Source organism: Sorex araneus, chromosome 1 (assembly GCF_027595985.1).
Source record: "Sorex araneus isolate mSorAra2 chromosome 1, mSorAra2.pri, whole genome shotgun sequence".
Classification (NCBI taxonomy): domain Eukaryota; kingdom Metazoa; phylum Chordata; class Mammalia; order Eulipotyphla; family Soricidae; genus Sorex; species Sorex araneus.
The window spans coordinates 330,918,528-330,929,486 of record NC_073302.1 but is presented as its reverse complement, the minus strand read 5'-3'; the positions used below and the strand labels follow the sequence as shown (position 1 = coordinate 330,929,486).

The following is a 10,959-nucleotide window of genomic DNA, read 5'->3' as shown; positions in this document are numbered from 1 at the left end:
GGAGCCCTCAACAGTAGAATGATTACAGCGGAAGACAGAATCAGTGAGATGGAAGATGAGCTGCAGAAAGCTTACAGGCAACAACAAATAATAGCAAAAGACCTCAAAATGGCTCTAGGGCAAATCAGAGTCCTAGAGGATGACCTCAAGAGGAACAACATAAGAATCATTGGAGTACCAGAAACACGGGGAAATAATCTCAATGAAAAAAACACAGTTAAAGATATCATTACTAAGAAATCCCCAGAGCTGGAGAATGCAGGCAGCCGGATCCAAGGAGCCCAAAGAGTGCCAGCTAAAAGGGACCCCAATTAAAAAAAAAACGCAAGGCATATTATAGTCAGAATGATGGATGCCGCGGATAGAGACACAATACTGCAAGCAGCAAGGTCAAAGAAGGAAATCACATACAAAGGAGCACCCCTTAGATATACAGCAGACCTATCAGAGGAAACCCTGCAAGCCCAAAGACAATGATGGGATAGAGTGAAAAAACTCAATGAAATGAATACCTCACCAAGAATACTTTATCTGGCTGAATTCTCACTAAAACTCTAAGGAACCATACACTATTTCATGGATAAACAACAGCTCAGGAACTTCACAGATTCAAAACCAAACTTAAAAGAAGGACTAAAGGGGCTACTGTAAGGCAAGGAAAAACCCTACAAGAACAACAAACCCAACAGAAAGATGGCACAAAATCCCATAAAAGTAATCTCTCTTAATGTCAACTGTCTGAATGCACCAATCAAGAGACACAGAGTGGCAAAATGGATTTGGAAACTAAACCCAAACTTCTGCTACATACAAGAAACACACCTGAACAGTCAGAGCAAACACAGGCTCAAAATCAAAGGATGGAAAACAATCCTGCAAGCAAACAACTCCCTCAAAAATGCTGGGGTGGCCATACTAGTACCGACAACATATTTCAGGTTGAAAAATATTAGAAGGGACAGCGAAGGTCATTTTCTATATGTACAACAGGAAGAAATCACACTTTTAAACATATATGCACCCAATGAGTGACCAGCTAAATACTTAAAACAACTCCTAACAGACTTTAAGGGGGACATCGCTAGCACCACAAACACTGCCTTATCACCTCTGGATAGATCATCAAGAACTAAACTCAGCAAGGAAACAATGGCTCTGAAGGAAGAAATGGAAGAATGAGGTCAAATAGACCTATACGGGGCTTTGCATTCCAAAAAGAAAGGATACACATTCTTTTCCAGTGCACGCAGAACATTTTCCCAAAATAGACCACGTGATGGGTCATAAAACATACCTCAATAGAATTGGGAAGATAGAAATTGTATCAACTATCTTTTCAGACCATGATGCGCTGAAGATAGGAGCTACTCACACACAGACGTGGAGCACCAAATCGAACACCTGGAAATTAAACAACTCATTGTTGAACAATGAATGGTGAGGAAGGAAATCAAAATCAAAAGATATTTCAAAACAAGTGAGAATGAAGACACAAGCTACCAGAACCTATGGGATGCACTAAAGCTGTGTTACGGGTAAAATTTATAGCTCTGCAAGCATTCTTCAGGAAGGAAAAAAGGGCCTACATAGATAACTTGAATTTACAGCTCAAGATCTTAGAAAAGGACCAGGAAATGGAACCCAAACCAGACTGAAGGAAAGAAATAATAAAACTTAGAGCAGAATTAACGATGTGGAATCCAAAAAAAATAATCCAAAAGATCAGTGAAACAAAGAGCTGGTTCTTTGAGAAAATAAACAAGATTGATAAACCACTAGCAAGACTCACAAAGAAAGAGAGAGAGAAAGAGAGAGAGAGAACCCTAATAAACTGAATCAGAAATGAAAATAGGGACATCACAACAGAAACCAATGAAATTCAAAAGATCATCAGAGAATACTTTGAAAGTCTGTATGCTACAAAACAAGAGAACCTAAAAGAAATAGATAGATTCCATGATTCCTACAATCTCCCAAGACTGACCTAGAAGAATTGGAATACCTGAGTAGACCCATTAATATCAAGGAAAGTGAAACTGTAACCAAACATCTTCCCAAAAACAAAAGCCCAGGCCCAGATGGCTTCACTAGCAAATTCTTCCAAACATTTAAAGAGGACCTATTGCCAGTTATCCTCAAGCTTTTCCAGGAAATTGAAGAAACAGGAACTCTTGCAAACAGTTTCTATGAACATATCTCCCTAATATCAAAAGCAAATAAAGACACCACAAAAAGGAAAACTACAAGCCAATATTGCTGATGAACACGGACGTGAAGATACTCAACAAAATATTAGCAAATAGAATCCAACAACTCATCAAAAAGATCATACATCACGACCAAGTGGGATTCATCCCGGGGATGCAAGGATGGTTTAATATACGAAAATCAATCAACATAATCCATCATATCAACAAACCTAAAAATAAAAAGCATATGATCATTTCAATAGATACAGAGAAAGCATTTGACAAGATCCAACACCAGTTTAGGATGAAAACTCTCACCAAAATGGGTTTAGAAAGAACTTTCCTCAAGATAGTAAAAGCCATCTACTACACACCCATGGCAAGCATTATCCTCAAAGGAGAAACACTAAGAGCCTTCCTTCTAACATCAGGGACAAGACAAGGATGCCCACTCTCACCTCTTCTGTTCAACATAGTACTAGAAGTGCTTACAATAGCAATTAGGTAAGAAAAAGACATTAAGGGCATCCAGAGAGGAAAGGAAGAAATCAAGCTCTCACTATTCGCAGATGACATGATTATATACCTAGAGAATCCTAAAACCTCTACTAAGAAACTCCTAGAAATTAATTTGTACAGTGTAGTGGCAGGCTATAAAATCAGTACCCAAAAATCCATAGCCTTCCTATACACAAATAGTGAAACAGAGGAAAGTGACTTAAAAAAAATCCCATTCACATTTGTGCCCCAGAAAATCAAGTACCTCAGAATCAGCCTAACTAATGAGGTAAAGGATCTCTACAAAGAAAACTAAAATACACTATTCCACGAAAGAAAAGAGGACAAGAGGAAATAGAAACACAGTCCCTGCTTGTAGATAGGAAGAATTAACATTGTCAAAATGGCAATACTCCCCAAAGCATTATACAGATTCAATGTGATTCCTATAAGGATACCCATAAAATTCTTCAAAGAAATGGAGCAAACACTCCTGAAATTCATATGGAACAATAAATGCCCAAGAATAGATAAAGCAATTCTTGGGAAAAAGACGATGGGAGGCATCACCCTCCCCAACCTCAAACTCTACTTTATAGAGTAACAATTAAGCAGTAACAACTAAAACAACATGGTACTGGAACAAAGGGAGAGCCGCAGACCAATGGAATATCCCTACACACAACCCCAAATGTATGAGCATCTTATCTTTGATAAGGGAGCAGAAATGTGAAGTGGAGCAAGGAAAGCCTTTTTAACAAATTATGCTGGCATAACTGGACAATCACATGCAAAAGAATGGGCTTAGACCTCAACCTGACACCATGCACAAAAATCAGATCAAAATGGATTAAAGACCTCAACATCAGACCACAATCCATAAGGTACATTGAAGACAAGGTCGGCAAAACCCTCCACGATATTGAAGCTAAAGGTATCTTCAAAGATGACAAGCAACTGACTAATCAAGTGGAAACAGAGATAAACAAATGGGACTATACTAAACTAAGAAGCTTCTGCACCGCAAAAGATACAGTGACCAGAATACAAAGACAGTCTACAGAATGGGAAAGGATAGTTACCCAAAACCCATCTGATAAGGGGTTGATATGTAAGGCACTGGTTGAACTCTACAAGAAGAAAGCATCCAACCCCATCAGAAAAAGGGGCAAAGAAATGAACAGCAACTTTCTCAATGAAGAAATATAAATGGCCAAAAGGCACATGAAAAAATCCTCTTCATCACTAATCATCAGGGAGATGCAGATCAAAACAACTATGAGATGCCACCTCACACCACAGAGACTGGCACATATCCAAAAAAACAAAAGCAAATGCTATTGGCATCCTATGTGAGAATATTAATTGAAAATATAAAATGATGCAACATCTCTTGCCAATACCCTGGCAATGGTATTTGATAACTGTTTTGCTTGAAAAAGAACCCTTTTTCAAAAGGGTTGAAAAGCTGTAAGTTTTGCCTTAAGCTTTATCTCTGCAGCCCATTTAAGGGCAACATCCACTAGAAACTGAAAGCTACTAAAATCTTGGTTGAGGTCTGGTGGAGTTGGATGGGGAGTGTTAAAAAGCCCAAATTGGTCCAAATGTACATGTGTCATTCAGATACCTGAGGGAGGTCTCTGTAAAGTTCTTGGCTACTACCTACTGTATCTCTTTGTTCTGTCCTACACTTCCTGGCTGACAGAGAGAGAAAAGCACATCTTTCTCAAAATGTAGCCATAGTGCTATGGCAGATCACTGATGGATGTGTCAAAACTGAATTGATCCTGGAGACAGTGGTTTAGGGGACAGTGCTCTCCCCCTCCAACAGCTGGGTCTAGGTGTACAGGAATGAAATGAGCTCTCCTCTAGAGCTCACATTAAATTTTTGATGCTCATTACTGGCTCCAAGGAGCTTGTTTCAGAAATCTTGGCCCTACCTCAGGAAATTGTGAACTGCTTTGGATCTTTGCCATCCTTTCAAGCATGTCTGGGAAAAGTCTGCAGTGAGTGTTCATGAACCAATTACTGACCTGTAGTGCAGATAGGTGTGTTGGGACACACATCCTTAGGATGTTGGGACAAACAGGATTCTTTCTCTGGCTCAGCTCTGAGGGATAGGCAGTGTATTAGTGTTTATACAGCCAGTCTTGGAAACTCTGTACTGATTCTTTGGGCAGATTTTCCCTTTGCCTTTTCTTGCCTGGGCCAGCATAGGAGGAAAGGTCTGGATGGTGAGTGGGGAGTGCCCACACTGTCATCATCCTCAGTCTCACTGCCACAAATTAAAACACCTTTCTTGCTCTTCATCCTGGGGCTCCCCATTCAGTGCTAGCTGAGGCTGGATGAAGAAAAGGGAGGGGATTTTTCCTTGGGGTTTAGTGCTGGGTGGGGGGGCTGGAGGGGACTTATGATTAATCATCCTCCTAATTTGTAGGATGTGCTCCAGCTGTTTTTGTTAATCAAGGTATCTTGCTCCAGACACCCACTCCCAGATGGAATTCAAGTGACATTTATACAAACCGGCTGGCAAGTGGCAGCTGCAGCTGGGGGCAGGGAGTGGGGAGTGAGGAGTGAGGAGCAAGGAGCAGGTAGGGGGTGCAATGGGGGAAGGAGGGGTGTCTTCATTACCCAATCAACTCCCCTCCCTGCCCTGCTCCTTTGTTATGTTCAGCTTACCGCCTACCATACAGTTCTGAAGGCTGAAATCCAGGTTTAAAGTGGCTTGGCTGGTATCTGGGGCAGGATCTCCCTTTGAACTGCAGATGGCCACTGTCCACTCTCTATGCAGAGAGATGAGCTTGTGTCTCTTATCCTGGAAACATTAATACCTCCCACCCAATCAGGGCCCAGGCATTATGACCTCATTTAATTCCTGAATTCCTTAGAGATTCTGTAAGCTAGCGAGGGCAGGGGCAGCCCTGCTTGCACTCCGCAATGACCGCTCAGTACCACAATCAGAGCCTCCAGTTCCTGGCATTCACACCCATCACTGGAATTCTCTTCGTGGAGTTTCAGGTTCTTCACAGATATCTGGATAACTCTTCGTTTCCATCACAAAACTAGTTTTGTTCCTATGTATAGGAGTCCTTGAGTATTGCAAAAAATATTTGCATTCAGAACTCCAGCTGTTTATGAAGTTATTTATTCAAAGCTTTTCTTTTTATGGGGGGCTGTGAGGGTGGAGATGCTCATTCCTTATTCCTCACTCTGTTCTCAGGGATCACTCCTAACTGGGCTCAAGGGGGCATACTCTGGTACCAGGAATCAAACCCAGGTCAGCCTTGTGCAAGGCAGACTGTATTATCTCTTTAGTTCCTTAACCAACAGCTTTGAGAAGGTAGTTTTGGATCCTCACTGTTCTATGTCCAGGGCTCCAGCTGGTCCTATTTTATGTGGTCCTTGGCTCACAATTCTGCCTCAGTCCACCCCTCAAGTCCTGCTGTCCTTGGTCTCAGGTTTGTCACTGGGCTGCACTGCCTACCTCTCTCAGCCTTTAGCCCTGCAACTCTGTCCCTTTGGCTTTGGTTTGTTTGTTTTGTTTTCAAGCTCAAGGTTAAGAACTACTGTTTTCCAGCCACCCCATGGCACTGGTGAGGCATTGAAAAGAAAGTTTACGGGTCCTGGCCTTCATTTCCATCTTAACTGTTTCCAGCCCGCAGACATTTCCATGATCCATTTTATTTATTGATTGATTTATTTTTAATTTATTTATTTTTAATTAGTGAACCACTGTGAGGGTACAGTTACAGATTTATACATTTTTGTGCTTATGCTTCCCTCATACAAAGTTCGGGAACCCATCCCTTCACCAGTGCCCATTCTCCACCACCAGTAAACCCAGCATCCCTCCCACCCTCCCCAATCCCATCTTCCCCCACCCCACCCTGCCACTGTGGCAGGGCATTCCCTTCTGTTCTCTCTCTCTAATTAGCTGTTGAGGTTTGCAATAAAGGTGTTGAGTGGCCACTGTGCTCAGTCTCTAGCCCTCATTCAGCCCGCAACTCCCTTCCCCCGCATGGCCTTCGACTACATTACAGTTGGTGATCCCTTCTCTGAGTTGCCCTTTCTTCAGAATGTGAGGTCAGCCTCCAAGCCATGGAGTCAACCGCCTGGTACTTATTTCTACAATTCTTGGGTGTTAGTCTCCCACTCTGTTATTCTATATGCCATAGATGAGTGCAATCTTTCTATGTCTGTCTCTGTCTTTCTGGCTCATTTCACTTAGCATGAAACTTTTCATGCCGATCCACTTAGATACAAAATGCATGACCTCCTTTTTTCTATCCATGATCCATTTTTGTAGGATAACATAGCTTCAGGTAGTTTAGGTTTATTGGGTTACTCCTATCACAGTGCTCCCATCCCTTTGTTTAGCTGTAATCACTTCTCTATGCTCTCTTCCCCAAAACAGTTAATCAGCTTTCCCCTAATCTGACTCTGCTAATTTGTAAGGTCAGACCTTCCTAAGACACTGAATATTATAATATTGCCTTTCTCCTCTCCTTATGCCTTTTGAATAATTTACCTTAAAGCAATGTCCCTTTTGTATAGACACAAGAAGACAATATTATGCTTTTGTAACTTGGGACTTAATTGGCTTCGAATATTATTCATTCCCGGGCATCTGCTTTCTCCACTTAAGCCTCAGTTGCCCTCAGTTCCCAAAAACAGGGTCCCGATGAGGAATGGATGGATTCAAGGCAAGTGGTGAGTTATGTGCTACCCTGGCATCGAGATGGGCCTGGCCAAAGTGCCTAATTCTTAACTATAAGTTAAGAGCTTGATCATGGACAAATGTTGTCATGATCCAAACAGTGATAACTAGATTTGGACCCTGCTGGAGTGAGGAATGACTAATCTGGCCTGAGTGCTGTAGTTGAGTATGGCAAGATGTTCCCAGGAGTGCTGCCTCACAAGCCTCAATGTATCTCTTGCTATGTCCATACAAAAATAACTAGTATTAAGATGTTAATAAGTTCCTGGACTAAGGAAAGGAGAAAAACACCTTAAGAGTCAGGAAGGGCTTTGGAATGCCCTGCCCTCAGGAAGGGTTTTCTTATGATGATTTTGCTACCTGGCTGTGTGTAGCCTAGGGTAAGGGGGAGAGAGAAAGAGGGAGGAGAGAGATAAGAGAATCCAGAGAGAGGCTATGGTAGATCCAGAGAGAAGACAGAGCTGGGAGTGCAGGAGAGGAGAAAGATGGAAGATTGAATAAACGGTAACTAATCAGCAACCAGCTTGGTCCTTGTTCTTCCTTTGCCTGCCCTTGGCCAATAGTCGTCCAGATCCAGCCCATACACAGCTGTTTCAGTGCACCGAACCCGTGCAGTGAGACAGAGCCGCCTGGAGAGCCCACAAGTGGCCACACCCCTTGGCGTGCTTTAGTTTTTTATAGCTGGCGTCCCGGGGTGGGCTTGAATTTCTTTCCATCTTCAAGTATCCCGGTGTAGTACTCCACGCAGGTCTGCCCACGCTTCTGGAAGGTGCGTCCGTCTCTGGGGGAGATGGTCTCCACTTGCACTCCCCTGGTGGTGGCGGCGGCGGCAGGGCGGGCAAAGCAATTTTTACACATTTTGACTAGCTACCTTTCCTGCAGTGATATTTAAAAGGGTCAATTAAATTAACTAGTTTACTTGGTGTCTTACCCCTGTACTTCCACGGTAACATAAGTATGTTGCATTTCACAGGATTCAGGAAGGAAAAGAAATAGGGTAGAATTAAGAAAGGCCTCAAAGACAAGGTCGCCTAGTCTTACCAGTCAAAACCCAAAGGGCCCCATCCATTGTCCCTCCTTCCTGGCCTTTTCATATACTCTCACACCCAAGCCGAGACTGGCTGGCAGAGTTCTCTTCTGTGTTACGAAATTAAGAGCAACTGTCTTGTATTTTGCTGCCTCAAAGAGTCGGAGCTGATTGGACAGTGCCATGAGGGGAGGATAGCTGAAGTCCCACTGATGTAATGCTCAAGGGTTAATAGCTCAAGGGGTTGAGGCTATTAACACACACACACACACACACACACACACACACACACACACACACACACACACCATTCATTACTTCCTCCAGCACACCCTGTGGCTTAAGGGAAGGATACAAGGGCCCCAACTCTGAATTCAACTAACTGGTGGCAAGTAGAGCGAGCTGTTCCAGCTGACAGCAGAGAGACCTGAGGCTCTTTCCACCCCACTCCCTGCTCTGTGGTTAGTTTAGAGCCTCCCCAGAGTCTGATCCAGATGCTGCTGGAAAAAAACCTGGGCAGCAAATGTCAGCAGCCAGATCTGTGCTGGGCCCTGCAGGGAAGTATGGGCACGAAGTGTTGCCTCTAATGAAGGTGTGGCTGCTGGAGGTGCTGGAGTGGTGGGTGCTGGGTGCTGGGTACTGGGTTCAGGCCTCTACTCTCTGTTACCTAACTCACTTGAGACCTGGAAAGAGACATACTCAGAGCCAGTGTGCTGAGGGGTGTGAGTGGAAACTCTTCAGCCAGTTAGTGGTAGCCAGGTCAGTGACTTAAGGCTTTATAGTCTCTCTAAGCACTTATCAGATGCCCAGGGGTGCTGGAGGGAATGGAAACCATTCACAGGAGCTTAGGACCCTGGGCTATTCATGCAGATGGTGACCAGGACCTGGCTCTGGCCATAATTGCTTCTTTCAGGAACCAGCACACTCCTCTTTTACTACTTAATGTAACCAAGAAGGCAGTGGTTGCTCCCACTAGAAGGAATTGGATTTCAGCCCATCAAGTTAAAACAGGTTCTCAGAGCACTCTCAGCCAGCCTGAGGGGAAGACTGGAGTAGCACTGGAAAGCTCTTCCAAACAGGAATGCAACCACTTGGGGCCACCCTATATGGAGAGGTGCATGTGCGCTTGTGTGTGTGTGTGTGTGTGTGTGTGTGTGTGTGTGTAGGGGTGGGGGGCAGGGCGACGCAATTCCTCAAATCCCCAAACCTCCCTTGTTATAAGCAAGTTCCCCATGTCTTCCTTCTGAGATTCAAGTTGGAGCAGGATGCCTCCTCACCTCATTCAAGATTCATGAAATCTTTGATGAATGAATAAACACCAGCCCATTCTAGAAAAGGTATTCAACTCCGTTTCAACAGAGAGAATGGCTTTCTTTCTTTCTTTCTTTCTTTCTTTCTTTCTTTCTTTCTTTCTTTCTTTCTTTCTTTCTTTCTTTCTTTCTTTCTTTCTTTCTTTCTTTCTTTCTCTCTTCCTTCCTTCCTTCCTTCCTTTCTTTTTTCTTTCTTTCTTTCTTTCTTTCTTTCTTTCTTTCTTTCTTTCTTTCTTTCTTTCTTTCTCTCTTTCTTCCTCTCTTTCTCTCTTTCTTCCTCTCTTTCTTCCTCTCCTTCTTCTTCTCTTTCTTTCTGAATTTTTGAAGATTCCAAAAAGTCGAGGTAAAATGGCAGAAACTTAGGTATGGGGGGATGAACATGATCAGAGCTAGCCCTGTCCCTATCCCCTCAAACTGCCACCTAGGGCCTCCACGCCTTCAGTCTCAAGGCCATTTTTGCTCACTCATGAGATAAAGTGTTACTTACTTTCCTATTGCTCATCAGGAACACCCCAGGCACTTTACAAACAAGTATTCGACTTCACATTGAGGTGCAAGGCACCATTCCAGATTTTCAGAACCGAAGAATGGTAGGTAAAGAAGTTTGCCTCCTCTGTTGGAGCATCACAGCACAGGTTCAAATTCAGTGATTCAGGGCAAGAGGTGTCAGTAATCTCCCATTGCAATAAAAATCTGTTACATGGACTCAAATGCATGAACAATCAGGGAAACTGAGCCTCGGCCTTAGCTCATCCAGACTTCTCACATATAGAGGAAGGGTCGTCAGTGTCCATATGAGAACTCCTGATATGGAACTGCTTAAGAGAAGCCAGATAGTACATGTAGTCAGCAGGGGCTGGAGTGATAGCACAGTGGATAGGGCATTTTCCTTGCATGCAGCCAACCCAGGTTCTATTCCCAGCATCCCATATGGTCTCCTGAGCACCGCCAGGAGTAATTCCTGAGTGGAGAGCCAGGAGTAACCCCTGTGCATTACCAGATGTGACTCCCCTCAGCCCTCCCAAAAAAGCAAGTAGGTAACTAGGGAACATGGTTTTTAATGAGGCAACAGAGTTCCAGTGAGGCCATCAAAGTGGAGTCTGAAGTCACGGAGATAGTAAGAGGAAGAAGAGACAGCAGGAGCACAACCGCCCAGAAGATGCTGCCCACAAGCTGACATACCAAAAGAAACTAGTGGTGCCTGATCTGTGGCTTTGG

General features: G+C 43.6%; 1 pseudogene; it reads right to left on the bottom strand.

The window, feature by feature from the left end:
- Positions 1-4,138: 4,138 nt before the first annotated feature.
- LOC101541476 (homeobox protein TGIF1-like) lies at positions 4,139-4,997 on the bottom strand (annotated as a pseudogene).
- Positions 4,998-10,959: the final 5,962 nt, after the last annotated feature.